This window comes from Corvus hawaiiensis, chromosome Z, assembly GCF_020740725.1.
Source record: "Corvus hawaiiensis isolate bCorHaw1 chromosome Z, bCorHaw1.pri.cur, whole genome shotgun sequence".
Taxonomy (NCBI): Eukaryota; Metazoa; Chordata; class Aves; order Passeriformes; family Corvidae; genus Corvus; species Corvus hawaiiensis.
In genome coordinates, this window is record NC_063255.1 from 57,741,271 (window position 1) to 57,754,428 (window position 13,158).

The following is a 13,158-nucleotide window of genomic DNA, read 5'->3' on the forward strand; positions in this document are numbered from 1 at the left end:
CCCAAACAAAACCTGGTGCTCCAAACTTTAGACATATCTCTGTTCTAAATTGGATATTTTTCTTCAAAGCTATTTATTTAATTCTCTACCTGCAGCACGTCCAGATACTGCTTGTGTTTTTGAAAGCAGATTCTTACTCTTAAAATTCCAGATGTGGAATTAATATTTATTAACATATCAAATTGTGTAGGATTTTAACTCAGAGGGAAAAACGATGTTTTACAAGGGACTCAAAATTATGGTGTGTTGATCTTCTCTGGACGTACTCCTCAGCCGAGATCAACAGCTGCAGTGGAAGAGCAGCAGTACCCCATGTATCCCTTTTCTTCTCCTGGTCTCACGGTGCTGACATTACCCTGTGAATGGTACGCTTGATCAACAGTTCTAATGATTCAAAAGCTGCCTCTGGGGATTTGTCCCTTCTCTTTCTCAATCCCTACCTCACATGGTTCCCATGTGCTGTGTAGCAGCTCAGGAACTTGCCTGCTTAGCAGACATGAAATCTCAGCACCAGGAAGTCCACCCACCAGAGTAGTCAGTCTTTATAACTGTTTTTGCTTTATAAGGCAGAGGAATCACCATTTACCTTATACCTTTGTATTTACCTACAGATAAAGTGCTGTGATTCCATTCTGTACTGGAGGATAGGTATATGTGTGGGAATGAATGAAGAGTTCTTTTCTAGTACAAGTTCCACAGATTTCATGCTATTTTTTACCCCTATAACCAAAATCACAGGTTGAAAAGATTCTGCTTGTCTCAGAGGGACTCCCATGGTCAAACCGAAAAGGAAAAAAAAAGTAAAAAAAAAAGGTTAAAAAAAAAAAATCACACCATACTTCTTAGTAAGTTCTATTTTCTCTTTCAACTAGCCAACATAAAACCATTTTCTCCTGGCTTGTACAATCTTTTAAAGTACTAACAAGTGTTCTGTGGTTTCTAAGAGATTCTTTTTTTTCTTTCATAACTCCAGGGTTACCACCCTAGTAGGTGTGGAAAATCTTTGTTCATTTCATTATAAGACACTTTTGTGTACCGTCTAACTGGATTTGGCCAGCAAAGAAGAGCAGATATGTCACACGCTGAATGCTTTTTTTCTCGTCCCTAACATCCTAGGATATTGCAGACTTTCATGTTCTAATGGAGGTTTCTTTTACCAGTGACCAACATTTTCCTCTACTCTCTAATGCACCTACAAGTTTCTGACCTATTATAATTTCCCCACCTGCAGTGCAGTTTCTGCCAGTGTTCCTGCTGCGTACTGAGAAAATTAATATGTTGCTGAGAAAAATTGCCTTCATATTTAGAAAATCTGTATGACAGAGAATGTTAGCTTGTGTACACTAGCATCTTGAGTCTTCTCCATTATATCTGTGTGAGAACTACAGCGAAAATCAGGGGGAAAAGGGCAATTCATACAATGGATTTCACCACAGGCTTTTTTGCAAACTTTTGCCCACTGTCACCACGCAGCACCTTGAGCCTTCTAGTGGTAGATGTAGACAGGAAGCACTCCAGGTTCATGAAAATGAATTTAATCTTTGAAAACATTGCATATTCTATTTGTGTATGACAAAGGAAAAATTCCCAAGTGCATTTCAAACATACATTTACTCAGTAATGTATTCTTATTACCCAGTTCTGTATCTGGGCTATTTTCAGAAATTGAAAGCACTACTTCTCTTTCAAAGCTAGCCACTTCCTTTTTGACTGTCTTCCCACTCTGAACATAAAACAGGTGCATCAGTAATATTTGGCAAGTACATACCAAAAGAACTTCTATCTTTAATACCCAACATTTTATGTTGTTTGCCTTATCTCAGTCATCAACACTGATTCAAAGCAATTGAGTATCACAGCACTGACTACAGGCCAAGTTAGACAAGAGTTGGCAGAGGTTACAGCTGTGGGAGGACCTGCAGGAGGAGGTAATAGCTGCTTCTGTGAGCCAAGGAATGTTAGTTATTATACTTCCTTCATATTTCTCATTTGTTAAAACGGTTTTCTTTGTTCTTTTGTGAAAGGTGACTGGACTGATTAAGATTTCCAGATGCAAACAGACAACTCATCTCACATCCCTGGCAAGGAAAATAAAAAGGAACATACTTCACAGAGAAAAGATGAATACAAATGTATTTGGCAGGGTCATAAAAAGTTGAAAACAAGGTCTTGCACTGCAGAGGCTCAGGGATCATTAGCCTGATGGTATCTTCAGATGATGTAGTCCTCTACAGATTGTTTTTAAGTACCAAGGTACCCATGGTTTACATTGTATTAGAGAACAAAGGCAAGTAAGGTTAGAAAACACAGTCTTCCAAGTGTTATTTAGAAACGCCCCCCCCTTAGTTTCAGATGGGAGCACGATGAAGAAGGAACTGTCATGAGCTGAACTTTGGAGAAAATAGCAGCCCCTAGGCCCTTGGGGGTCTGGGGCAAAGGGTCACAGGTTGGTGACTTACAGTTTCATGTGCTGCAGGCAAAGCAGAATAATTTGTGAAATATAAAAGCCCAGAACTGGTGCCTCCTTCCCTTACCATGTCACAGACTGAATGCTGAACCCTGTAACAGCCATTCAATTTTCCTCTCTTTTTCACTCTTATGGTGTCTTTCCCTTCCCTGTCTTCCATCAGGAGAATAAATCACAACTGGTCTGGTATGCTGTAAGTATACTATACTAATAAAATAAAATTAATCTAATCTAATAAGTGTAACCAACGGCACTTACACTACCATTTATCCATGATATGCAAAACAAATCTGTTTTGAGATGTGTAAACTCTTAATTTTTTTTTTAAGAAACGCAAAACACTGAAAATAAGTAAGAGTTAGAGACAATCTTTGTCATCCCCATCATATACAGAAAACTTCAGAGTAATTCCACACTCATCCTCTCACTCCTGAACTAGACGTCCTGAAAACAGGGAGCTGGAAGAGACATAGCATTAAGTTAATATATTAGGAGACACCTATGCAGTTTAGGATATAGAACTGAAAATTGCGATTTGGTTGAGCATCTTTGCCATCATCTGGTGACTATCTAGAGGCAGATGCAAAATGGAGACATATTCATGGACTTACAGGTCACCTTTGGTGTCCTACTCCTATGTTGTAATCCCCATGAAGATGTCCACAGTGTTGCGCTCTGAATTAGACTGCCTCTGATGTTTCTTGTCATCCATAGATACCTACTTATAACAAAAGTTATTGTGCTTCGAAATGGTTTTTACATTGAAAAGAGAAGGCTACAACTTGAGAGATTTTTGGACACCTTGGTTTGCACAGTGTGCATTCAAACCATTCCATTCTCCAGAGTTTTCAGTTCAAGATGTTGAGGCCATCAACATGAATTCTGGTTTCAGTCTTGGGCCCCTTGTTACTATCTGGTTTAAACCCAGAAAAGCAAAGCAAGCTAAGTCTCTGTGCATAAACTGGAAAGAACTTAGAAGGTTCAAAACATTCCCCGAAACAAGATTAAAACCAAACGAGGTTAGATGTTGATGGCAAAATATGGATGTATTTTATTTAATAGTAAAAGAGGCAAAGAGAAGGGAAGAGAAAAGAAAGAAAGGAATGGAGAAAAGAAGTGTGCGTGGGGGGGCTGGGGGGACAGGGAGAGGTGACAGGGATTAGGTGGAAGCATATCACCCACCCGAGGGTCCCAATGACGTCTCGTTGCTCCCCTCCATCTGGTCTGCTGGTGGTGAGCGTCCCCTGTCACTGCCGTGGCCACGCTGCTACATGCTGCCACACGCCATGCCGCCACACACCACCACACCACACGCCGAAGAGTACAGAATCCCGTGGATTCATATACGCTGTGGCCCAAGTGGGAACGCCCACATGTCTCCCCTGCAGGGGCCAGCTTGACACTGTCCCTTGCAACACTGAGGGTCTGTTGTATCATCTCTGGTGCTCTGGTGCAGGGTCTGGGCACCCCTTTGAGGGGGGCCCCTGTGATGGGCCATGTCACCCCTTCTGCTGTGGATAAGCTTCCCCCCCCCCCGGTGAGGACCCCTCAGCTGGGCTCTGCACAGTGGAGGATGGGCAGTCACTGTGCCTCTGACCAGAGGCTTTTCCCAGATACCCAAAGCCTCTCCTCCCTCCACCCCTTGGTGCAAAGGTCTGTTTGAGCCTGGCAGCTGATGGCCCTGGGGCTGAGGTCTCCACCTTGGAGGTGTTAAGCCTGTGCTTTGTGAAATGTCCCCAGCCCTGAGCTGTTACTTTATCTTATCTTCATCAGCGAGCAGTGTAAGGCCTCAGTCAGGGCCCCATTCAGGGTGTGGGAGTCTTCTCTGAAGCTTTTGTAATACAGTTTTAAAACTCCTTCAAGAAAATGTTTAAGTCATAAACTATGATATTTCAGCCTCTGACACCCCTCATGACAAGAAAGACATTGAGGTGCTTGAGCAAGTCCAGAGAAGGGCAACAGAGGTGGGCAAGGGTCTGGAGAACAAACCTGGTGAGAAATAGCTGAGAGAGTTGTGTGTGTTCAGCCTGGAAAAAAAGAAGCTTGAGGGGCACCTTCTCACTCTCTACAACTACCTGAAAGGAGGCTGTAGCCAGATGGGAGTTGGTCTCTGCTCCCAAGTGACAAGTGAAATGTCAAGAAGAAAAAATCTCAAGTAGAGGCAGGAGAGATTTAGTTAGGATATTAGGAAAAATTTCCTCACCAAAACAGTGAGCAACTCCTGGCACAGGCTGCCCAGGGCCATGGTGGAGGTGCCATCCCCAGAAAGTCTTCCAAAAGCTGTACAGATGTAGTGCTTAAGAACATGGTTCAGTGATGGGCTTGAAAGTGCTGGGTTAATGTTTGGACTTGATGATCTTAGAGTTCTGTTCCAACCTAGATCATGCTATGATTCTATGACTTTGCTAAGGAGTTTGTCACAAACAGTTTTGTGGGTACAACTCCACTGCAGACTGCTAACACTTCATTACAAGCATCTCTGCCCTCCTTGTAATGCCATTTAAAGTCAGCCTGGAAAGGAGTGCCTGGCTATGACGTCTTGTCCTGCTTCCCACTGAATTTGCTTTAAGCGAGCTGGTAATGGCTATCACATAAATCCCATTTGCCAAGCACAAGGCAACAAGTTTGAGATAATTTTGAGGTTTGGTAAGAAGCTGTGGCCCCTTGCAGCCCATCCAAATCACAGACATCTCCCAAAACAGCTCTCTCAGGCTGCCCAGGGAAGTAGTGGAGACACCATCCCTGGAAAGATTTAAAAGGTGTGTAGATTTGGCATTTTGGGACACTGGTTAGTAGTGGTCTTGGCAGTGCTGGGTTAAGGGTTGGACTCAATGATCTTAAAGGTATTTTCCAACCTGAATAATCCTATGGTTCTATGATTCATGCTTTTCCAAGTAAATAGGTAATTCCTATTGCATTTAAGACCATGGATGCATTCAGTATTGTGGCCAATCCAAGCATATTGTTCTTCCCAGTGTATTTAATTCAGTTGTACCAATGACATTTCTGCTCCTCTAAGCGCATAAAGAGATTACTAATTATTATTCTTTTAAAGCATATAGGAAAATGATACTGTAGAAATGAAAGATTTAGAATTAAAGAATTACTCAGGACTGATTTCCACTCTCACAATTATTGATTTTTCCCCTTCATCTTTCCAGCAGTGGATTTTATTTTTTTTTTTTTTTAACTTAAAAATAGCTCCTGGAAAATCATTGTGGCAAGTCAAATGTTGAAACTGTCCTGTTACTTAGTTCCATATGGTTCTGTGGCTCACGTGCATGAACACACAGACGCAGGGATGGCTTCAGTAATATTAAGCCAACGGCAAGGAGCTGAGAAGGGTCCTTGCTTAAGAGTTCCACAGAAAGCAGTTTATTGCTACAACTTGTGAAGGTTTCCAGAGGCAAATGACTCTGAGCATGCAACAGCTCGAGCTTCAGTATAGGGGTGTGGCTAACACCAGGAGCCAACTGGGGAATCAGAACTGGGGTATATTACCATAACCGAACAAGGCTATGGTAATATAGGCTTCTTTCCCTCACCATAACTGTGAGACTGTCTTACCAAGAACTCTCTCTGTCTCTTGTACCACAGGTCAATCGGCCACCACACTGTCCCAGTGTTTCCAGCACTAAAGCTGTTTTGTACTTGACATAGTAACTTTTTTTTAAAGTGCACTGAATTAAAAAATCATGTGATAAGAGTAATTCTGTTTTATTATAAACTTAATAGCAATTTTTATTTGCAAATTACTCACAAGCAAATGGTTGAATATAAAATTGTAAAATGTAAAGCTCAAGAAATTAATATGTAAAAAAAAAAAAAGCCTGTCAAATATATTCATATTTTGTGGAAAGATTTAACAAACAATCTAAATATGCTGCCAGGGTGGTAATGATGGTATAATCAGATATCCTCCAGAAACCCAAAAGTATAGATGGGAGAGTGGTGTTACATGTGCCTGCTTCCCAGGGAAATTTTTGTGAGGAACTGGCACCTTAGGCATAAAAGTAAGCCAAAGGGGATACATAAATCAGCCAGCCTCTTCAGTTTCAGTAGTGATAGAGCTATTTATTGAACCTTTATGGTCAGAGACAAAAATAACTTCTAAGTAAGAACCGAAAGGCTCTCCAGAATGGGCATCTTGGAGAGGAAAGTGCCAGTAACTGAACAACTTTTCCATGGGAATTTTGTCAGCATGTGAGAGAGACACCCTCTGTCTTGCATTGTGTTACTGCCACATCCAGGAGATGACTAACACACAGATGCTGTTTTTACTCAATGTAGGTCAGCAGTAAATTAGGATGGCACAGGTATTATGCATTAGTGTACAGCACTCTTTCTCCTCCTAACGTTAATATTATTTAATTTTGCAACACTAATTGTGATATTAATTCAATCAAATTGCTGACTGCTTGCCTTTTCAGGCTTAGCTCTCTTTTTTGTCCATTTTGTCCACACACATGTTCAAATATGCTCTGCATAGAGGTAAGTGTCCACATCATGCTGGAAAACAGAACCATTATGTATCTTTATCTGATTCAGAAATCCATTTGTGAGAATTTGAACCCTGAGGGGGTATTCGCTTAGCTCTCATTTTGTCTTTTTTAAAAGCCTGACTGTTTAAATAGGAGAAGCCTTCCTAATGTGGCTGCTTTCTCATCTGTCTCATCTTTATACGGCTCTTTTTCCTCCTAGCTTTGATTTGTACATGTGGAATGTTTTTGATCAGATAACACCCAGTGGATATGTTGCTGTCTTTATTCAGGACATTGGTTTTGTAAGCTACAAAGCTGATAAACACTTATATGTGCCTTATTTCCTTTTCTGCACAAAGATTCTATTGAGACATCAGCACATCTGGGGAAAACGTGTTTCTTAATAATATAGTTGTTGTTATTAATTTTAAATTCAACACTATCATATGTGATGTCTGCATCTTTAAAAAATGCAAAATGATGTCTTGTTGGCAATAATGAATATGAGTCTAACAGAGAAGAAGAAAGGGAACCTGCCTTAACATTGCTTTGTTATAAAATTCTTATCTGAAAAAAAAGTACCTTTGAGAATATTAAAACTTGACTCTTTGTCTGTTAGTCTTATGAAAGATAGAGCTTTTTTTTAAAACTGATGTTGCTTTGTTGTGTCCACAGTTATGATGCCTTACACAGCAGTTTTTCCTTGAGAATAAATCTTTGAGACAGAAGATAAAACAAATGCCATGGACTAGTGACTGGCATATACCAACCAGAGGCATATTCACATGAGAAAACTGCTCAACAAATATTTCATCTATCTGAGATATTTTCCAGCTGAGTTGCCTTGCTATTCTGTTCCCACCACATTCTCTGCGTTGCACAGTGGAAAAGCAAAGACATTTAACTTCTGCACTGGACTGGGAACGCTGGGAGTGCTTCAGATGCTAATACCAGGTCAATATTTTTGTTTTTTCAGTTGGCACTGAATAATGGAAACAAACTTAATATCAGTTCTTTTCTCTGTATAAAAGAAGCAAATCTGGGAAGGGTTAGCTATATGACTGAAAAGCTGCTTTATACAATAGCTAAAAATTCTCATGAACTAGAGCTATTTATGTATTTAATATAAAATTATGAAAATCTCACAGTACTGACTTCCTTATCATTAACATATATATCTAACTTGTCAAACTATGTAAAAATATAACTGATAGAATATAAGTGAATCATTCAAAAAAATTTTGGATTCCAAATAAAGAGGAAACAGAAGCATTTTTACGGGTCAATTTATTGAAAATCATTGTTTCAATTAGATGAGCAGGTAATTTTTTAACATGAATTTATAGCAAAAGTCCTAATGTAGTGCCAGCCATAAGGGCAGTGCATCAGTGTAATGCGAGTCATGTCTTATGAAAACAGCAAGAAAGCTATTAGATTTTATAAGAATACTAAAAAAAAAATTACTTATTTCAATAACAAAATTTTACAATTTGTTGAATGGTTCACTCTTCAGAGCAAAGACTAAAACACAAACTAGGAAAAAATTTCATTGTACCTCATATATTTAGATAAATTAGTAATGCACCAGTCTCAGAAATAAAGAAGGAAAATGGTTGAAAGTTGTACAACTTGTTCCTCAACCTTCACACAGAAAATAAGGTTAAAACTCCTAGTTAATTAGCTACAATTAAACAGTAGAGTGAACTTTTAGAACATGATCATCTACTATGCCTGTGGAGTTATTTGTGTTTAGCTGTGAACCGAACAACTGTGCAACATGCATTTGATAAATCTGAATAAAAATTTGCTCAAAAAATCATTATTTGCTTGCAGATTAGGAGAAGAGGGTAAATTTTGTTTTTTTATTTGACACAAACTTTTCATTCAGCTCTGGCTATTAGTAAGATGGGAAATGAGTCAAAAAGTTGCCACATAAGGGAAAAGCTTCAGTGATCAGATTCTGTCTTTTTATCTTTAGCACACTGCCTATATCCACTTGGATCTCCAGGTAAAAGTGAGGCTGTTTTGTCTATACCCCTATTACAAGGAATCATTACATGGGTTTGGCATGGCCTAAAGCTCTGACTCTGGGTAACACTGACATGGTAAGAACCATCTCAGCATCCTTTAGAGCATGATCGTGTTCATTGCAGTACGCACAGTCTAAGGAACCTAAAGGTTCACCTTCTGGGGGGGAATCCAGAGGAGGCCATGAAGATACTCAGAGGGCTGGAGCACCTTTGCTTTGAGGAAAGGCTGAGAGAGTTGGGGTTGTTCAGCCTGGAGAAGACAAAACTCGGAGACCTTAGAGCAGCTTCCAGACCTTAGAGCAGTTCCAGTAAAAAAAGAGGCTGGAAGAGAGCTGAAGGGGACTTTTGAGAAGGTCATGGAGTGATAGGACAGGGGGGAGCACATTCAGAAAGGGGGGTATTAAGAAGAAATTCTTCACTGTGAGATTGGTGAGGCAGTGGCACTGGCACAGATTGCCTACAGAAGCTGTGGCTGCCCCATCCCTGGAAGTGTTCAACCCCAGGTTGGATAGGGCTTTGAACAATCTGGTTTAATGGGAAGTGTCCCTGCCCATGGCAGCAGGGCTGGAATTATGTGAGCTTTGAGGACCTTTCCAACACATCACCCTTCTGTGATTCTGTGTTGTAAATTGCCAGTAATTCTCTGGTACAATTAATGGTAGACTTCAGTTTTAGGTGCTGCCTGCTTTTTGGCCTTCTAAGGACAAAAAGCTCATTCAAGACAAATTGAATGGAAGGATATTCACCATACTCAAACTGGATGACGCATGGGGTTTTTTTGTATTCTGGGCAGAAAAAGAAAATTTAATATAAAATTGTACAGTAACACATATAACAACAATGTCTCAGGTCAGGGAGCTGCGGTTGTGTCTCAGAATTAAAGGTTATTTTAGAGGTCTGGACTATGGGACTATGGTATTCCTACTTATTTGGGGATCTGAAAAAAAAATGGAGTAAAAAAGATCTAATTTTTTTATGTTTTCTTACACCACCATCACAGGAAAAATAAAAACTGTAAGAAAGAATTAATTCTTATTACATAGAACATCTAATGCAAGATTTTTCAACAAGAGTCTTAAATCTTTTGCTCCTAATGCTAACTTGTAACAGGGCTGGCCACTGCCTCACCAGTCAGGGTGCCATGAGAAAATTGCTTTATAAACACTACATCTATCCGAGTTTTTTTCCTAGCTGACTTCATTTGTTTGAGATCACTCGGGGCTTTACATGAACTTCACTTTTGAAAATTGGACTGCTCATTTTGGTGTTAAAACTAGGGAAACTTGCCCACAGTTACATTTGTACCTGTGCAGGTCCATGAATTCACCTTGAAGAGAAGAAAGATAACAGTAAAAACTATTTTAAAAAGTCAAATCCCATCATTAAGAATGCCAGAAATTTTCAACTGAAAAAACAGATTGTGGTAAGGATCATGCTTTTTCATCAGACCTCAGTCTAGGGAAAATTCTGAACTTCTGATTGTTAATCTTTTGCTAAAACCTGTCAGTATCACATTAATTAAATTGAGCTTTTCTTGGTAAAAATTTTCATGTCAGAATTATACAGACTTACAGTTCTGACATGAAAACTACTTCTTGGTGAGTGTTAATGAGGTGCCTTAGTTTGTTTTAATGAGGTACAATGCTCAATACATGAGAAGAGAAACAGGAAGATTTTTGAGCAGGTTTTTGCTCTGTAATCCAAGAATAATGTACAGACTCTGCTACTCACCATTAATAGGATGACATAAAGAGTTGGCAGCATTTTTCTGCCGAATACCCTAATCTCATGTGGCTACATTTGAAAAGTGGAAAATCATTGTTATCTCATATAGATCCTTACAATGCACCGTATGTATCTAGTGAATGAGCATCAAACTGACCCTGTGGGTGTATGCTGCACATCCTGCCAGTCCATTGATTTTGGGGCTACACTGAAAACAGAAGGCTGGCTTTGAGAAAGGGCCATGAACTCACATTTAAGGGTATGATTTTGCACAAGTCAGAACAGAGGAGAGACAAAACTGTCCTGCAGACAATAGCCTTCAGTATGGGGAATGCTAATTATAATGTCGGACAGCTACAGGGTCACGTTCTTTCCACTACACTGTAATCATGCACCAGGAAGCACAGCACACAAGAGGTTAACTTCTTTTGTTTACTTTTTATTATGCTTGGGAGTTTCATGCATATGCAAGGCATAATTCCATAGGAATTATATTGTTGGTAATCATTAATGGCTGCTTGTTATGAAGTGCAATATCCCTACCTTTTAAAATTCAGCAGGATTCTAGACAGGCCTTTCCACTGTAAGAATCCTGGCCAATAAATTACTCAACAGGGTGCATAGAGTGGCTGGAGCAGTATAATAGCATCACCCTTGGAAACTGTGAAACAGTATTGGTAACCACAGGAGCAAAGGGGCACTTCTTCACAAGGATGTCTTTCACTGGTGCAGACGGTCAACCAGAGGACAAAACAAAATGTTTCAGGCTAGATATAGATTTCAAATTGGGCAGATATTTGGCAGGCAGGAATCATACATATAAAGCTGACTTTGAAAAAATGTCATGCAAAAAAAGAAACATCCACTGTTACCACAGGAATCTGAATACATTACATAGAACTTTATTAGCTGGGTCTCATTCCAACAGGAAAAACAAACCGGAAAGAATCAAACCTCTGGAAATAGAGGGATGTCACTTCTGTGCTAGCTTTTTCTCACTGACCATTAGTTCTTGCTGACTGCATTTCTGGGAGGATTTCCTAGACGTAGAATATCTTCCTCAGTAGCTGGCAGATCTCATTGCAATTCAACCTGTTTGAGACATTTCGAGTGACTCTATGTATCAAATGTCACTGAAACTCTCCAAACTCTTCTGTAGTTAATTCTATACACTCCATCAACCTGACAGGTCATGGGAAAAAAACATTTAACATTTTTTGTTGGGATCAGTTCTGTGAAGGAAGTGAAAAGTGTAATTTTGCTTTGCACCCTTGTTTTTGAGTGAGCCCCTATGTACACTTGTGAATTTTCTGTAAAAGCAAACCAAGAGACTTTTGCAGGCTCTCTCTTGCACAGACTTATTCTGGAATAGATTTTCTCGCCAGAGGTGCTTGTGTTGTAAATAATCTCTCTTATAACGTGTAAGAACATGTTCACCACTACCAAATGAAAACAAAGTATCTCCTGAGGCCAGTGCCCTAGGACAGTTTCTGAAGTCTCCTTACAGAAGGTGCATAAAGCAGAGACACACAAAGACTCACAGCTGGGCGCTTTTGGCTTTCTAGCCTAATGGACCCCTAACTCTTTGCAGCTGGAGTGATAAGACATGAGACTGTCATCAGAGTGAGTCCAGCACATGACCTGAATTAGTGTTTCTGGATCTTAAAGGCTTTCTGCACCAGCCTTGCTGCAAAATGCATCACCTGTATATTATCACTTATGTACAATTTCAAAGATGTCTGACAGTGTCTCAGCTGCCAGTTCAATATCAATCTCTGTAACAGCAGAACCAGTCCTGAATAACCTGCACCTTCATGTGCACCACGGACTCCCATGTAGATGTGTGCCTATGTGATATTTACACCCTTAATATACCTCATTATAGTCAAGGGCAACTTTCACGCAGTTAAAAATAAAATTGCTGCTATCAAATAAGAAGTGCAGTCACTCCTTAAATATTGAGAAGATTATCTCTGGAAAGCGTTTTCAAAAACTCTCTACTCTGTTATTAACACCCTAAGAAAAGATCTCTTGAAAAATGGGATAATTTTCTGAATGCAAAGGACAATATAAAAAGATGCTGTTTATGACCATTTTAGACTAAACCAGGTTCTCCATTATTAAGCAACAGCTCATGTTGCATGCTAAAGACTCTACATGCTTTTATGTCACTTCTACATATTAATTGTCCAATTTTATCAAAGTTGGTAATAATTTACTTATTACGAGCACTGAGGTCTGAATAATATTTTTCTTTCCATTAAGTTTCTTCCCCAGGATTTTTTGACAGTTATCTTCTTATCATTAATGTTATTTCTCATCACAGACTGAACTGAATATTCACATGAAAGATCAAATCACTGTTATTTTGTCTTATCACTATTTTTCCATGTAGATTGTTAACCCATCATTTTTACCACATTTTACAGTAGTTGTTACATTTATAGCATACCTG